The sequence below is a fragment of the Giraffa tippelskirchi genome, chromosome 3, assembly GCF_054371585.1.
Source record: "Giraffa tippelskirchi isolate mGirTip1 chromosome 3, T2T-mGirTip1v1.2.pri, whole genome shotgun sequence".
Taxonomy (NCBI): Eukaryota; Metazoa; Chordata; class Mammalia; order Artiodactyla; family Giraffidae; genus Giraffa; species Giraffa tippelskirchi.
Window position 1 is genome coordinate 158,444,886 of NC_137277.1, and position 17,084 is coordinate 158,461,969.

The 17,084-nt window shown below is 36.6% G+C and overlaps 1 protein-coding gene and 1 long non-coding RNA gene across 3 annotated transcripts in view; both read right to left on the reverse strand.

Moving 5' to 3' along the window:
- ERBB4 (erb-b2 receptor tyrosine kinase 4) overlaps nucleotides 1-17,084 on the reverse strand; it is a 1,244,626-nt gene that overhangs the window by 1,201,071 nt on the left and 26,471 nt on the right. The gene's annotated exons all lie outside the window — the stretch shown is intronic.
- Nucleotides 445-9,672, reverse strand: LOC145542960 (uncharacterized). The gene is made up of 2 exons (XR_014080313.1): nucleotides 7,590-9,672; nucleotides 445-2,109 (listed from the first exon to the last, which is right to left on the reverse strand). It is a non-coding gene; the product is annotated as an uncharacterized LOC145542960 (long non-coding RNA).

Below are 17,084 nucleotides of genomic sequence, written 5' to 3' on the forward strand. Positions count from 1 at the left end.
TGGATGCATGGGTTGCATCTCTACCTGTTTGCAGCTTATGTCAAAAGCTATACTTCTTCTAAACTTGTCAAATGACCAACCAGGTTTCTTGAACCTAGAGGATGATAAGTAAGTAAGTAAGTGTTAGTCACTCAGTCATGTCCAACTCTTTGAGACTCCATGGACTGTAGCCTGACAGGCTCCTCTGTCCATGGGATTCTCCAGGCAAGAATACTGGAGTGGGTTGCCATGTCCTCCTCCAAGGGATCTTTCCCAGTCAGAGATCAAACCTGCTTCTCTCACATTTCCTACTCTGGTAGGCAGAAACTAGCACCACCTGGATAAAGTGTAATCAAATTTTGCTCTTTTGGAGAGATTATTTTCAGCAAGGTTAGAAAAAATTTGTCTTTAAAAATTATTAATTTCAGTTAACATAGAATTTCAATAGTTGAGCAGTCCTTTTAGTTTTTCTTTTATATTTATTTTATGCTTTCCTGTAGTAAAGACATTTTAGGAGAGCCCAAGGTGTAAATGTGCTCAAGTTATTAAGTTATAAAAATATGTGTTTTTCTGTTAATATTATTCCAGCAGAATAGATATTTAAAATATTCAAAATTAATCCAAACTGTAATAAAATCCTAGCAGTGATTAATAAAAGTATTACTATTTTTTCTCCTTGCAAATCTTAGTTTTGTTTGTGTTTTAATGGAGGCTGAATGTTGAAATTAATGAAATTAAAAATTAATTACAATTAACTTTAGATTAATGTTTAAAAATAATTAAGAATGGAAAGGACTGTGGGAAATAATGTATTTCAGACTGTACTTAGAAATAATCTCAACCATGGTAAATGATTAACCTAACTTCCTCAGTTACTTATTCTGATGCTTATTTACATTATTATGTCGGTCAAGCCTACTTTTTCCACATTAAAACCATACTGAAATAAGAAAAGGAACAGTGTTGTTTTTACGTGAAAACTGTTAAGAAAATCCCCATCTCCTCATCCACGTGCCTTTCCTCTGAGTAGCATTAATCAGGGTTTGGAAACAGGTTCCATGAGTAGTAACCACTTAGTTGTGTCAGAATAGTTTAAACTTGATAAGTTTTAGTACCCATTGTTCCTCAAGGGGAAAAAAGAAACTGCCTTAAGTTGTGTTAGTTGCTCAATAGTGTTCAACTCTTTGTGACCCCATGGACTGTAGCCCATCAGGCCGCTCTGTCCCTGGAATCGAACCATGGTCTCCTGCATTGCAGGCAGATTCTTTACCATCTGAGCCACCAGGGAAGTCCTAAACAAAAGAAATTACCGTACATTGTAAACCTACTATTTTATTAGCCTATAATATAGGCATTTTTCAACCCTATCAGCAGCTAATTAAAGGCACATAGTATCTTTCTCAAACTGTCTGGTCTACTAGATGTTCTTGACAAATGTATCTGTTTTCATGCTGCATATAGTTAAACTGTGTGGATCACAATAAACTGGAAAATTCTGAAAGAGATGGGAATACCAGACCACCTGCCTCTTGAGAAACCTGTATGCAGGTCAGGAAGCAACAGTTAGAACTGGACATGGAACCACAGACTGGTCCCAAATAGGAAAAGGAGTACGTCAAGGCGGTATATTGTCACCCTGCTTATTTAACTTACATGCAGAGTACATCATGAGAAACGCTGGGCTGGAAGAAACACAAGCTGGAATCAAGATTGCCGGGAGAAATATCAATAACCTCAGATATGCAGATGACACCACCCTTCTGGCAGAAAGTGAAGAGGAACTAAAAAGTCTCTTGATGAAAGTGAAAGAGGCAAGTGAAAAAGTTGGCTTAAAGCTCAACATTCAGAAAACTAAGATCATGGTGTCCGGTCCCATCACTTCATGGCAGATAGATGGGAAAACAGTGGAAACAGTGAGAGACTTTATTTTTCTGGGCTCCAAAATCACTGCAGATGGTGATTGCAGCCATGAAATTAAAAGACGCTTACTCCTTGAAAGGAAAGTTATGACCAACCTAGACAGCATATTAAAAAGCAGAGACGTTACTTTACCAACAAAGGTCCATCTAGTCAAGGCTATGGTTTTTCCAGTGGTCATGTATGGATGTGAGAGTTGGACTATAAAGAAAGCTGAGCACCGAAGAACTGATGCTTTTGAACTGTGGTGTTGGAGAAGACTCTTGAGAGTCCCTTGGAATGCAAGGAGATCCAACCAGTCCATCCTAAAGGAGATCAGTCCTGGATGTTCATTGGAAGGACTGATGTTGAAGCTGAAACTCCAATACGTTGGCCACCTCATGCGAAGAGCTGACTCATTGGAAAAGACCCTGATGGTGGGAAAGATTGACAGCAGGAGGAGAAGGGGACGACAGAGGGTAAGATGGCTGGATGGCATCACCAACTTGATGGGCATGGGTATGGGTGGACACAGGGAGTTGGTGATGGACAGGGAGGCCTGGCATGCTGTGATTCATGGGGTTGCAAAGAGCTGGACACGACTGAGCTACCGAACTGAACTGAGATAAAATTTTGTTCTCATGTAACCTTGATAATATATATACATTTTTAAATGCAGGTAAATAAGTATTTTATATTTTAATATATAGGTTTCATTTTCCCAATACTTACACAATTTACCTATCTCAAGTGATCAGCATCTCCATGCTGACTTTATATTTAATTTAAAAAATAATATGGCTTAAACCACCTACTAAGATGGTTTTCCCAATTTGCTTAAATTCTATACTCAGCATTTTCCCTTTTTTTCAGATCACAATTAATACTTTCTTTTCTTTTTAAAATTAAATATATTAGGAACATCTGTTTGAATACTACATTTTAAATATCTTTAAAAAAATAGAGTAAATCTAAATGGAGAATTCTTGGACTCCAACTCAAATTTTAATCCATTCATTAACTTAAATCAGTCCCTTTCAGTAATTTGGTATCACCAAACTGGTCCTTCCTTTTCCATCAGTTATGCAGTAACAAATTATTGAAGGCTTTGAAACTTGAGCAGAAAAATGTATAAATTCCTTACTTGATTAAATAGTCAATGAAATATTTTTAAGTAAATTAATTGTATAAAAACCCAACGTTTGCTATTCAAAGGGTTATTTAAAGAAATGAGAATATTTTCTCAGTATAGGCTACTGTGGTTCTTTAGCTGTGAGCCTATGAAAGACTGGACAGGAATGATGGCCCAAAAAGATATAAAGACACTGGCCTAAGAAATTTGTCAAAGGATGATGGACAAAAAAGGAAGATGATAGCATAGAATCAATTACTATAACCATTCTTGTCTGAAAGAATGTTAAAGTAGTGGTTTCTTTGGCAGAGACAAGAACACAGAAGCCTGAGAACAAACCTTGTTTGGGAAGAAAATAGGATTGGTTTGAATATTTGTTGAAGTTAACATGAATGGGGAACACTTAAGTGGAAATATTCAGAGGGTAGCTGGAGATTTAGAGAAGGAACTTGAGTGAAAAATCTGAAGTTATAGACAAGACCAGAAAATCAGGAATTTGTTCATGCTATCTTTCTGTCTCAAGTCTCAGCCATACTTCAGGAGGGAAAGATCACTCTATAAGTGACTTCTCTCAAAGAGATAAATACCATATCAAAACATGTTAAACCTAAAATATTGAACACTGATTGCTAACAAATAAAACCTTTCATCTGAATTTATTTTTCCTTAGAGAAAAGCAATGTCTAGTTCACAGACAGCTAGTTTAGCATTTTAAACTCACTTTTCAGTGATCAAATGGGTAAAAGAATACGGACTGCCTCAGATAAATTATCTACCATTCCATTGAAAGTTTCCTTGCATAGCCTTTATTTATTTGATGGGTTTGCAAAATAAGGATTCACACACACAGTTCAGTGCTCCTTCCTCTGGGCTGGTTACCTGGCTATCCTAATCATCCAGTAATTAAAATAAAAACCACTCCAGATAATTGGCAGTCTTCTCTAATTGAAAACTGGGTAGATAATCATTGGCCCAAGGAAATGCCCCATTCTCACACTGTAATATTAAATTAGTCACTGTAAAATATTAACATATAAATGACTACTATAGAGGTATTATAAAAGTGGTCCTAGAATTTAATTAAATATTTGTTTTCATTTTGTTGACTCCCCAGTTTCTTTTTAAGGAATAAGAAAATATATTCATTGGTGGATGAAGGAGGGGGCAATAACTTTTGTCATGCAACACAGACATGTCTCTAGAAGGTTTATAAAGTCTGCCTTTGCTATGCAAAGTATTTGCTTGCCAATGAACAGCAAACCCTGAACCAGGAAGTTAGAAAAACATTACAAAAAAATATTCAATCCATCTATACAGCTGGGAGAGTTCTCCCATTCTTCATGTAATGCTACGCATTTGCTTTCAGGGGGAAGTGGAAGTAAAAGAGGAAAAGAAAGTAAGTTTAAGAAAGCAACTCTGAATCTTAGAAACTGTCCAGTAGGCTAAAAAATCCTGTGAATATACCTGATATATATTGAAGAATTACTCTAATTTTGTCCTTCCTGAAAAGCTAATTCTATTTGAATGAGAAAAAGGGGAGGAAATTCATAAATATCAACAGACCTTGAAAATAACATCGACAGACATTATGAAGAGGGTAACTTTATTCTGTGCTCTGGGAGGACCGTTTGGTACAATACCATCTTTGTAGACACACTTTTACACAGCACATAATACCAGCTGCAGTATCTTCAACTACAGAAGACAGAGATGCACAGTCACACATTTAATAATACAAAGTAGACAAAAGAAGCATGAATAGATTCTCCTTTACCAGTTAAAGTCAATTCTAGCACTAAAAAACTCTTCCCCCTAAATCCTCTATGTTGACTTAGCTTGATATTCTTGGGATGTGTGATTTATCTATTTGCTGGCATGAAGTTAAGACGTGCAAAATGTATAACTGAATTTGAATGCGGACTGATGATGCTTTAGACAAGGTCATTCCCAAACTCATCAACTGATTAGGCAGAAATTACTTAAGATACTGCATAAGTCAAACTAGCTTGGTAGCTATCTAACAAATTCAGGGAAAAACAGAACTGCAATGAAAGTAAAGAAAAATTCACAATCACATACTTCTTTGACAATCACAGAAAATAAGATATATTGGGGATTTGGGATTTAGTATGCAAGTAACAAGGATAAGACTTTACACTGGCAACCATACTCGTCTTGAAATATTTGCTCTGGCCTACAGATGACAAAACCACTCTCCTCAAACCCTATCATTCACTGCCCAGTGCAATGAAAAGATCAAGTTCAGTCCTGTTTGTTCTTCACAGAAGACTTAATGATGACAAGATGTCATTACGTTTCAATGCTTAGAGAAACTTAAGAAATCATTTTATGAATCAAGATAAAGAATAAAGTCTTTAAAAAACCAAACCATAACTGAATAATCTAAAATTATATGTGGTCAAGAATCTGGAGTCTCTGAAAGTTGAACAGAAATATGAATTTTGATTCTGTTTTTGAAAGCATAATTTTATACTTTCATGTTTAGTTTTAATACGATTTTTTTCTCCTCCAGATTCTTTTATGTATAAGAAAAAGTAGCATGTTAATCATGTTATTTCTATTAAAGAAAAGCTATACTCTTTCTAAAAGTGGATTCTTATGGATTATTTACACTGTAAGTCCCGTAACATTAAAGTATGTAGCATATTTATTCTTTATGAATGTATAACTGTAATTATATTAGATTTTAAGTGATTTGAATAACCAAGAAATAAAAATATTAAAATCATGAGATACATTACCATAGGATAGATGTTAGAGAAATGATATCTTTTTAGACAGATAGATGGACAGATATATAGATAGATATGAATGTAGATACAGATACACACATATATACACACTTACGTATAGACTGTATGTTTGTGTTGTGTACATAGAAATCTAACCCCCCAGTGTGATGATAGGTCCTCAGAGAGGTGATGATTTTGTCATGAGGGTGAAATCCTCATGTAGGATTAATGCCTTTATGAAAGAGACTCCAGAGAGCACCCTACCCCCACCTCTTCTGCCATGTGAAGACACAAGGGGAAGATGGCCACCTATGAACAAGTAAGTGGGCTCTCAGCAGACACAAAATCTGCCGGCACCTTGCTCCTGGACTCTCCCAGCCTCTAGACTAAGAGAAATAAACGTCTGTTGTTTAAGCCATTCAGCCTGTGATATTCTGTTATAGCAGCCCAAATGGACTAAGACCATAGATAAGTTTACTCTTCTAACCATCCTGTGTGTGTCTGTGCTTAGTCACTCAGTTGTGTCTGACTCTTTGCTACCCCATGGACCGTAGCCCTCCAGGCTCCTCTGTCCATGGACTTCTCCATGCAAGAATTCTGGAGTGGCTTCCCACTCCCTTCTCCAGGGGATCTTCCCAACCCAGGGATTGAACCTGGGTCTCGTGCATTGCAACCCACCTGCAATGTGGGAGAGCTAGGTTCCATTCCTGGTTTGGGAAGATCTCCTGGAGAAGGGAGTGGCTACTAACTCAGATATTTTGGCCTGGAGAATTCCATGGACTCTATAGTCCTTGGGGTCACAAAGAGTTGGGACACTACTGACCAACTATCACACTCACACTCCTGCATTGTAAGCAGATTCTTTACCAGCTGAGCCACCAGGGGCTTCCCCTCTAACTGCCCTAAAGATTCATAATTTCTTTCCTTAATAAATTCAGCCAAGAAGCAAACTTCAAAATCAGTATCTACTGCCTGAAAAGAAAACCAAAGTACATGTTAAGTTTGTGTCCTATCTGCCCCGAAATTTAGGCCTACTGAATAAATATTTAGGTATCCATTTGCTTTGGACAGCTGCTTACAAAGCACAATTTTCTGAACTGCCATGGCTTATACATAGATTAAGTCCTCCTTAAGAATCACTTTGGTATTGAACCAAGCTAATGTTAAACCAAATCAGATTTATTATAGATCATCAGAGAATAAATTGTATAAATTAACAATAAAAATTAAGACTATCGTTTCCAAGTGTTTCTAATATTCCTTGCATTGTTCTAGGCACTTACACACATTACATCATTTAATCTTTTAACAATCCTGTGTTCAGTTCAGTTCAGTCGCTCAGTCGTGTCCGACTCTCTGAGACCCCATGAATTACAGCACGCCAGGCCTCCCTGTCCATCACCAACTCCCGGATTCTACCCAAACCCATGTTCATCGAGTCGGTGATGCCATCCAACCATCTCATCCTCTGTCGTCCCCTTCTCCTCCCGCCCCCAATCCTACCCAGCATTAGGGTCTTTTCCAATGAGTCAACCCTTCGCATGAGGTGCCCAAAGTATTGGAGCTTCAGCTTCAACATCAGACCTTCCAATGAACACCCAGGATTGATCTCTTTTAGGATGGACTGATTGGATCTCCTTGCAGTCCAAGGGATTCTCAAGAGTCTTCTCCAACACCACAGTTCAAAAGCATCAATTCTGCGGCGCTCAGCTTTCTTCACCGTCCAACAATCCTGTGTAGTAGGTGTTATTTTCCTATTCTATGATTCTGTGCATTTTGGAAAATGGAAGACTAGTAATTTTCCCAGGGTTACATAACTTATAACTGACTGAGCTATATTTTATCTTAAGTCTGACCGACCTCGAATTTACATCTCTCTCCACCATAACGGAGAATCTCCCTAATTAAGTTTCCTAGAGCAGAGACCACTGGCTGTTTACCAAAGCCACTTCCAAGCACACAGCATGAACAAATTTCCCTTGGAGTTGGGTATGTCAATGAATTAAATTCTAGCCAAGAGAATATGGACAAAAATAGTGTATGCCACCTTCAGTTTTGGCTCACAGAAACTTCCCACATGCAACCTTCCACTCTATTTTCTCCCATTTGGCTGCAGAAATCCACCAGGCTAAATGGAGAAACATATGATGATGGCAGGACCCTATGCAGAAGTTCAACCAGAAGCATCTTCACTGAACTGTTAGGTAATGGGAAAAAAAAACCTATTGAATTAAGCTGCTATTACATAAGGGTTTTGTGTTCTATCAGCTGGTATTACCCTAATGCAAGGTATGTCATCTTATAGTTTAGGAATCAAAATACAATTTTGACTCAAGTTTTTCATAAAAACCATTCAATTAAACATTAACATTTATTTCCCTGACAGTCTAAACTTTGCCCTGATAACTTCCAGTGATAGTATGACTTCTTCTCCTACTACAAAACACAGATGTTAGGTAAAAATGGTAACTTAAAGACAAAGTCCAAATGAACTGCATTTTTATGACTTCAAAGGTAAATAGCATCCAGATGCAGTTTTGAAATGATGTCTCAATACTTTTTTCGTTAGCAAATTCAGGTGTCAGGGATAATAAATGAATCATTTATTTGATGCACATAATACTTTAAAGAAATCAGTGTAAGCCCCCAAAGGAAAAAAGCAACAGCATACTCAGAAGCATTTCATCTTTTGAAGTTGATATAACAATGCTGACAAGTACAAAAGATAACTACTTTGTTCTGTCATGCCGTGTCATGTTGTAGAAAATACAAAGCATTATGTGACCTTTAGAGAAAGAGCCAAAAAGTAGCTTGTTTTGTGATGCTTAACGCGGGTATTTTTTAATTTTTGAAGGTTTTGATTTTTGCCAATTGTAGCCAAAGTTACATCCTGGGGAATCTCAGGCATAAAGAGAAGAGAATGCTGATGCATGAAGCAAGTGTAAGGGAGAAAGACTGAGAGGAAAATTTACAGCTTATGGAAAACAAAACTAATTGTTAGGTATCTACGTGTATGCAGGTTCCTTGAAATGCCCCATCTAATAAAAATTAGTTTCAGAATTGGCCTATATATATGTATACTGGCCACAGTTGTCATTGGACCATATGGAGATATTCTTCTAACCCATTTTTATACTTCTTTTTCAAGTCTTGACTACTTTTCATGCTCTTACCTGACTGACTAGACACTACTACTGCAATGCTCCAAATTCCAGAGTTTGAAAGATGGTACATGTAAGTGATAGGCAGCTCTGAGTCTTATTTTTAGATATGCATCACTACATTCAAAATCAAAGCCATAGTTTACTAGGCACTTCTTCTAGGATTAACTTCTTACCTCAAAGGAATAACTAATAGAGGCAATTTCAGCCCTGTAGGTTAGTATCCCTTAAAGTAAATTCACAAATAATATGCACTTAATTACCTATTCAGCAGTGGCCACAGGACTGGAAAAGGTCAGTTTTCATTCCAATCCCTAAGAAAGGCAATGCCAAAGAATGCTCAAACTACCACACAATTACATTCACCTCAAACGCTAGAAATGTAATGCTAAAAACTCTCCAAGCCAGGCTTCAGCAATACGTGAACCATGAAATTCCAGATATTCAAGCTGGTTTTACAAAAGGCAGAGGAAACAGAGATCAAATTGCCAACATCTGCTGGATCATCAAAAAAGCAAGAGAGTTCCAGAAAAACATCTAGTTCTGCTTTATTGACTATGCCAAAGCCTTTGACTGTGTGGATCACAATAAACTGTGGAAAATTCTGGAAGAGATGGGAATACCAGACCACCTGACTTGCCTCTTGAGAAACCTGTATGCAGGTCAGGAAGCAACAGTTAGAACTGGACATGGAACCACAGACTGGTTCCAAATAGGAAAAGGAGTACATCAAGGCTGTATATTGTCACCCTGCTTATTTAACTTATATGCAGAGTACATGAGAACGCTGGGCTGGAAGAAGCAAAAGCTGGAATCAAGATTGCCAGGAGAAATATCAACAACCTCAGATATGCAGATGACACCACCCTTACGGCAGAAAGGGAAGAAGAATTAAAGAGCCTCTTGGTGAAAGTTAAAGAGGAGAGTGAAAATGTTGGCTTAAAGCTCAACATTCAGAAAACTAAGATCATGGCATCCAGTCCCATCACTTCATGGGAAATAGATGGGGAAACAGTGGAAACGGTGGCTGACTTTATTTTTTGGGGCTCCAAAATCACTGCTGATGGTGATTGTAGCCATGAAATTAAAAGACGCTTACTCCTTGGAAGTATGACCAACCTAGAGAGCATATTAAAAAGCAGAGACATTATTTTGCCAACAAAGGTCCGTCTAGTCAAGGCTATGGTTTTTCCAGTGGTCATGTATGGATGTGAGAGTTGGACTATAAAGAAAGCTGAGCACTGCAGAATTGATGGTTTCAAACTGTGGTGTTGGAGAAGACTCTTGAGAGTCCCTTGTACTGCAAGGAGATCTAACCAGTCCATCCTAAAGGAGATCAGTTCTTGGTGTTCATTGGAAGGACTGATGTTGAAGCTGAAACTCCAATACTTTGGCCACCTCATGCGAAGAGCTGACTCATTGGAAAAGACCTTGATGCTGGGAAGGATTGGGGGCAGGAGGAGAAGGGGACGACAGAGGATGAGATGGTTGGATGAAATCACCGAGTCAATGGACATGAGTTTTGGTGAACTCCAGGAGCTGGTGATGGAGGCCTGGCCTGCTGCAGTTCACGGGGTTGCAAAGATTTGGACACAACTGAGCGACTGAACTTAACTGATGTAGCTTAACTTGAGTAAGCATTAAAAATAATACAAAAAGGTATACTGAAAAAGCCTATAGAGGAGATAAAATAATAATTTGACACAAATAATGAAGTCCTTTGTTTCTGACCCAAGAGTCTCATTTCTTTTGACACCATCTATGACAGAGAAGCAGGCTACTTATTAGCATGTAAGCAGAGTAAAATCAAATCCCAGACCAAATTATATTATTAAACAGAAATCAAGTTTGGTTAATTTTAATATCAAACTGACCAGTTAGTATATAAGGACAAACTATTAAACATAATTTACTTATGGCCTTATGGACTGTGTCATCATTTGGCAGTCACATTTTATGGGTCAATTAGTCTTCAGAAAAATTATTTTTTTTAATTTATTATTTCTTTGTCAAATACAAAGCTCTCTAAAACAGAGCTAATTTCACAATATAAATGTGTATCAAATCATCATGTTGAACATCTTAAACTTACAGAATGTTACATGCCAACTGTATCTCAATAAAGGTCGGGAAAAAGCTATATGTATAAAAGGCATAAGGTTCTTTATATACTTAATCAAACAATCATAGTGTCACTATAGACAACTAGAATGCTCCCAGAGAACTCAAGACCACTGCAAACTTAGTGTTTTAAATAATATGTGGATTTTAGGAGTATCTACATATACATTTTCTGAATATATATACATGGCTATCATAGTGGGTAATGACCCTAATATCAACACTCTTCTCTTTTTTAAATTAATTTTTATTGGTGTATAGTTGCACTACAATGTTGTTAATTTCTGCTGTACACCAAAGTGAATCAGCTATGTATATATATACATATATATATATATATACATATATATATCCCCTCTTATTCAGATTTCCTTCTCAGTTAGGTCACAACAGAGCACTGAGTAGTTTCCTATACTATATAGTAGGTTATCATTAGTTATTTATTTTATACATAGTAGTGTATATATATCAATCCCAATCTCCCAATTCATCCACCCTCACAAATTTTAGCATTCTTGAACATTTTCTTGGGCAGTCTTTCTAAAATGCCTCTTAAAATTTACAACGGAAATCATGCTGTTTTCCCTCAAGCACTTTCTTAAGCATTAAAAAAAATGAATATATTTCTGAACTTTTTTCAGTATTGCTTTCATTTCATCTCCAAGTATTTTCTTCTTTGTCATTTGCCAATTCCAATAATCATCGGCTTCCTCACTTTCAGGTCTACCAAAAACCTTTGAGAAAACTTTGTCTTTTAATTAATGTGACAATTATTTATTTTCTAATATCCTTAGGCCTTGCATCATTTCTTGGTATTCCTTTTTCATACATGCTGAAATTCAAGTTCCTTCTTCCTGAAGTTTCTGTTTTCAGAATATTTCTCTATACGGAGAAGCTGGAAACAGCTTACATAAAACTCTGTTCATAGTATTTTTCCAGCATCTTTGGAAATGATGATAAATAAGTAATTATCTTAAAACCCTATTATCCAAGTATAATGAGTCCAAAGCAAATAACGGCAAAATTTTAAAAACCTCAGAGTGAAAGCACTTAGAAATAAGTGAGATTGGGAATTTTACTATATCAATTTATACTATGTTGTTACAATTACTCTTTTATTGTGACTGTTGTAAATTTGTCATGTGCTCTTCATAAAATTGCTTTCTTACATAAATAATACTAATGTCTTAATTAATAGTAATGGCATCAAATTCTATTGATGTTAATATTGGTCGACATTCAACTATCTTCTTCAGTCTGGTATCATGGATGCTTCTGCTAAGTTGCTTCAGTTATGTCTTATGCTTTGCAGCCCTTTGGACTGTAGCCCACCAGGCTCCTCTGTCCATGAGATTCTCCAGGCAAGAATACTGGAGTGGGTTGCATGCCCTCCTCCAAGGGATCTTCCCAATCCAGGGATCAAAACCACATCTCTTATGTCTCCTGCATTGGCAGGCAGGTTCTTTACCACTATTGCCACCTGAGAAGCCCACCTGGTATCATAAGAGACTAATAATCTTAACATGATTCTTTAATTTGTTTTATAAAATAATTGCATAATGTTCTGTGATCCATAATCATGAATCAACACTATTAGAATTACTTATAATTTACTTTATGTTTCATAATCCTAATATGGATTAGTACAATGGGAAGAACTATATGTAGCTTTGAAGTCAAACAAATGTGATTTTAAATACTGCCTCCACTATTGACTGTGTAAGCTTAGGTTAATTATTGTCCTTTAAACATCCTCATTCATTCACTGGTGGCATGTGGATAAAAACTCCTACTATGCAGAATCTTAAGATTCTTATGAAATATTTTATGTATAGCATCTATCACAGAGCCTGGTACATACTATATGTTCCAAAAATAGAGAAAAATTGTTGTTACTGGTACTACAAATTTGTTATTAGGTAAGCTAAAGTTGTTGATATATTCATATGACTTCCATTTTCATTCGGGATTATCTGTTCCTAATTAAGTAACTTACTAAATTTGAGATCTTTAGACTTCTCTCAAATGCTTGATTAACTAGTTAGCAATGTAACATCCCCAAAATTTGTTACAAAATATCAGCATGTAGCCCATGGTTATAAAAACATTTAAAATATAACATTATGACACATGAAATTTAGAAAGGTGGTACAAATGAACTTATGTACAAACCAGAAATAGAGTTACAGATGTAGAAAACAAATTTATGGTTATCAGGAGGTAAGAGAGGAGAAGGGATAAATGGGGAGATTGCGATTGACATATACACAGTACTACATATAAAATAGATAACTAATAATGACATACATAGCACAGAGAACTCCACTCAATACTCTTTAATGGTCTGTATTTGAAAAGAGTATAAAAAAGAGTGGATATATGTATATCTCACTTTTCTGTACACCTGAAACTAACACAACATTGTAAATCAATTATATTCCGATAATTTTTTTAAACAAGTAACATTAAACTTTTAACATTTCTATAATTAGAAATATGTTAAATCTGAAAAAAACATGCCACAACTATCTCAGTTCACTTCACTCTCAGTATATTTATTTACATACACAGTTATTTACATAACAACCACTACATGTTGACCCAAAGGTATAATCATTTAGCTATAGGTTAGACAATTTTATAACTACAAAGGTCCATCTAGTCAAGGCTATGGTTTTTCCAGTAGTCATGTATGGATGTGAGAGTTGGAAAGCTGAGCGCCAAAGAATTGATGCTTTTGAACTGTGGTGTTGGAGAAGTCTCTTGAGAGTCCCTTGGACTGCAAAGAGATCCAACCAGTCCATCCTAAAGGAGATTAGTCCTGGGTGTTCATTGGAAGGACTGATGTTGAAGCTGAAACTCCAATACTTTGGCCACCTCATGCGAAGAGCTGACTCATTGGAAAAGACCCTGATGCTGGGAAAGATTGAGGGCAGGAGGAGAAGGGGATGACAGAGGATGAGATGGTTGGATGGCATCACCGACTCAATGGACATGGGTTTGGGTAGACGCCAGCAGTTGGTGATGGACAGGGAGGCCTGGCGTGCTGCGGTTCACGGTGTCGCAGAGTCAGACACGACTGAGCGACTGAACTGAACTGAAGTGACCATCTAATATATTAATTCCGTAATAAATGTGGGTTATTTTAATGACTACTGTGTAACATAAATAAAACTGAAGTATACAGAAGTTAACATGTTTATATAAACTACAGAAGTAATAAACTCGTTTGGCAAGGTACAGAAGAAAGGAAAAAGTCTTTAAAGGTAGGTCAAGCATTTTACAGATTAAGATCTTAATGACCTGTCACTTCACATCTCAAGGGTCTTAAGTTGTAAATAGAATTTAGTTAAAGAGTTCATCATAATCAGTGACATTATTTGTTAAGACATTTAAAAGTTACAGAAGAAACAAATTGTGTAATGCAACACTATGGCATGGTAGGAATCAAATGAGTTATTAGGTTATGAAATGCCTTAACTAGTAGATCACATAATTACCAGTAGGTAGAATAGCAGGGTAATCCATATTTTGAATGTCATACTTCTCTGATTGAAAAGTCTAAAATCATGTGCCTTTCTCCAAATTTTAAGTGAGACATTTGCTAACATGGCATACAACCTCATTCATATTCCACCAGTAAAACGTTTATACGAAAAAATAATATGTAGAAGTCAATAGTCACTAATCACAGTCATTAAAATGTGCATTAAGTAAAGAATTGAAGGAAAATTATCTCCAAGTATATGTGAAATTACCAAGTATCAAGTGACTTTATTATTTTCATAATTATTTGATTTATAGCCAATGAAATCATAACAAAACACTAAGAAGAAAAATATTACTCCAAAAGTGGAATGCAATAACTTATGTGTCAATAATCAGTCCAGTTTCTTGTAGCAGAGCAGGGCTCAATAAACAGATATTTTTAGAAGGAAATAAAAACAGTATTTCTTTAAATTACATATTTCTACCTTTCAACATATTAAAAAGCTTGACTTAATATAGATGAATAAAGCCAAAGATACCACTTCTGTTTTAACTTCCTTCTTTATCTCTTCTCAAACCATTTTAGCTTTCTACAAATAGAATGTCTTTTTGATGAAAACTCATAAACATTCTCTGTAAGGCTTTCCGAAGGCAAAACTGTGTGGGAAGTAAACTACCTCTAGCCAAAACACAGAGTTTCATAAGAATCCAATAACCTAAAATTCAAGTATAGTGTTCAAGGAATAATGGACACTGGCTTCCCTGGTGGCTTAGATGGTAAAGAATCTGCCTGCAACACAGGAGACCCCAGGTTCAATCCTTGGGCCTGGAGGATCCCCTGGAGAAGGAAATGGCTTCATGGGGTCGCAAAGAGTCAGACACGACTGAGTGACTTACACTTTTTCACCCACTCCAGTATTCTTGCCTGGAGAATTCCATGGACAGAGAGCCTGGCAGGCTATATTCTGTGGGGTTGCAAAGAGTCCGATATGACTGAGCGACTAACACACAAAGATATCCAGAGAAAGAGCCAGATAGGTTTATTATTTCTCTTGTAACTGTTACAAAATTTAGGACAGATTTAAAACATAATAAAATTATGCTGCTGTCTGTTCAACAGAGATTTAGAGTTTATATCTGTGTTCCCTGTAACTCAAAGCAACCTACACTTTAGTATCGAGTCGGAGAAGACAATGGCACCCCACTCCAGTACTCTTGCCTGGAAAATCCCATGGACGGAGGAGCCTGGTGGGCTTCCATCTATGGGGTCGCACAGAGTCGGACACGACTGAAGCGACTTAGCAGCAGCAGCAGCTCCATTCTCATGACTCCTTCAGATGTGGATTCTCTAACAGTAATAGATCCCTAACGTTTCCTTTAGACTTACCTATTTCTTCCTAATGGTCACAGAGGAGACAACTTTAAAGTGAGGAGGAAGACATTTGAAAGAATCTGCCACTTTCACAGCTGAACAAGTAAGTCAGGATATTGCATTTGAATATTTAGGATTCATATCAGTTAAACCAGTTTGGCTCTAAATGGCTTAAAAATTAAGGGATTTAATTTCTTGCATATATGGGGTCCGTAAGACAGAGGTATTCCAGGATGGGTTCAGGAGCTTGACAGTCATCGCTAAGCTAGGTGTTTTCTGTCTTTCACTTTGCCTTTGGACATATTGATGACTGTACCTGGAACCACAGAATGAACTGCCACAATTTCAGGTGTCACGTGATCACATCTAACCAAAAAAAAAGGGGGGGGGGATGTTTCCCCTGTGTACGTCTTTTCATCAGCAGAGAATCTTTTTCTTAAAGCATGTCAAGACTTTCCCTTTCAGTGACCAGAATTCATTCCCATTTTCATAAATGAAACAGTCAAATGGGAAACAAAATGATGCTAACTGGTTTATACTAATTATGATTTTCCTCCAGGGATGGCAGACAACTCAACCAAATTTTACTTGAAATACTCAGTAGTCATTCTTACCCCCATGTCTTTGGAGTCAGGAAAAATCTGACTTAAACCCACACTTTATATCTTATGAACTCTCAACTGGATGTACTTACTTAGAGCATAAGCTTTCTTTCTGAGAGATATGTATGTATATAGAGACTGCAGATAATTATACACATATGATGTATTTTTAAAGAGGTCTCTATTTTCAGGTGTATAAGGCTAATTTCTGTGGAAATACTCAGCACAGTCTAATACATGGCAGAATCCAATAAACATTATTTTAATGTTTTCTTAAATCTGTAGGCCCTCCTCACTTCCCTCCTTTCTGCAACCAAAACCCAACAATGAATGTTTCAAGGGCTATAGCATAAATTTGATTCTCTCTCCAAAATTTCCAAGTCTAAAATTTTTTTTACTTGGTCCTTTAATATTTCATTCTACATATTCCACAATATCTTAAATATCAGAGTTACCAAACACTAGTTTATTTGAATAGTGGATCATGTACCCTGATAACACACATGCACACATTATTAATGATAAATTTTGTACATAGAATTAGCATATAAACCCCACCAATTATTTTAAGAAAGGGTG